Raw genomic sequence first — 1,617 nt, 5'->3', positions numbered from 1 at the left:
TCTTGAAAACTACATAAATAACATCTATTTTTGCTTGCGGACTCAACTGTAGATTTTTACATGCAAATTATGAGCAGTAGAAGTTCTTTGGGAGTCTGCACTCTACTGGAGCTTTGCAATTACAAGGGGCCTCATAATGCTGAATTTTTTTCTGTGTCGCGATTTTAATGCGTAATCGATAAATAACATATTGTACTGGCTGGATTCCCCAGTTGCCGGCAAACAATCCGATAAAGTCTCTCTCGGCATACACATCCAGGGCTTTTAAAATAAAATTCAATGCCTCTTTTCTCGGCTTTTATTTTTTGACTCTTTTGTTTTCGCGTATTGCATGTGAAAACGCGCCTGATAGAAACGGAACAAACGTAAGTAAACGCTCACCAACATAAATATCGAGATTGTGGCTCGATTTATGCACCTACACTGGCATTTATTTATTATGTTTATATTCTGTTTGTGTCAATATTGGTGCGGGAATTGACCGGTCGGTGCAGTTGATCTGATCGAGTGCAACAGTAGATGGATATAACATTACGAAAAGCTTGTCGTATGAGTCGCATATGTATGGAAACGCAACCGAGTGCATGGGCGGAATAACAATAATAGAAAATCATATTAACACATTATTACAATATAATGGTTGGAAAAGGAGTCATTGGCGTGGGTGCGAAACAAAAGAGGCTGAGGATAAATTAAACAGTGAATAATATGGAGACACGCTCGGTATCTGATGTGGCCGCCCACCGATTCAGGCAAATATTAATTGCCATCCATCGATGTCTTCATGTTCTTCTGCAAACATCGATTGCTGAACATCGCATTCTAAACTCTTGAGTTTTGCGAAAAAATCTCACTCTGCACCACAACTGGGTAACACTGTGTTGACTTGTTGCCGCTCTTTGAGTTAATGAGTTATAACTCGCTACGTTTTACCAGCAACAGAACAGGCGCACCAAGCCATTTGCGCAGCACTGCGCCAACTCCTAAAAATTTACTGAGATGCTTTTTCGGGCGAAACGATTGCTTGCAAATATTTGGTCTAAAACGGGAAAATGTCGGAAATTTTGAAGAAACTTGAAAATTCTTCAGGGCGATGAGTGGCGAGTTTTCCATATAGTTGATTATGTGATTTTGCTTTCTCTGGGCGTTTTTTGGAAAAACTGTAATTTTTTCGAAAAAAACCAAGAGAACTTTGGTTGGTTTTTGTGCCAAATTCAATGGTAAAACGGGTATTCCAAAAAGACGATAAAGAGGACCAAAGTATAAAGACGACGAGTTTACTTGTAAAATCGATCCCTTCATTTTCTTGCATCAAATACTCTCAGTTTGCCAGAATTGTACAGTAAAACGTGATTAGAGAGAGTTTTGCTTAGAAGTATTGACCTGAAAGTAAAGAAACCGGAATTTTAAAGTCAAATTTTTCACAGCGGCAAAGGTGACGAGTTTTCGAAATAATTGATTATAAACTTTCGCTTGTTCTGTTCGGGGAAATATTTTTGGGAAAAAATCCAGAAAAAATTGTTATGGTTGGAGAAAACGTTTTACAAAAGCTTTCGGTAAAAAGTCAATAAAATTATCGGGTTTTTGTGCCAAATTCGAAGGTGAAAAGGGTTTTCT

This window comes from Dendroctonus ponderosae, unplaced genomic scaffold (genome assembly GCF_020466585.1).
Source record: "Dendroctonus ponderosae isolate FM_Combo_2020 unplaced genomic scaffold, Dpon_F_20191213v2 Dpon_F_20191213_9, whole genome shotgun sequence".
NCBI classification, from domain to species: Eukaryota; Metazoa; Arthropoda; class Insecta; order Coleoptera; family Curculionidae; genus Dendroctonus; species Dendroctonus ponderosae.
This window is presented reverse-complemented; position numbering follows the sequence as displayed.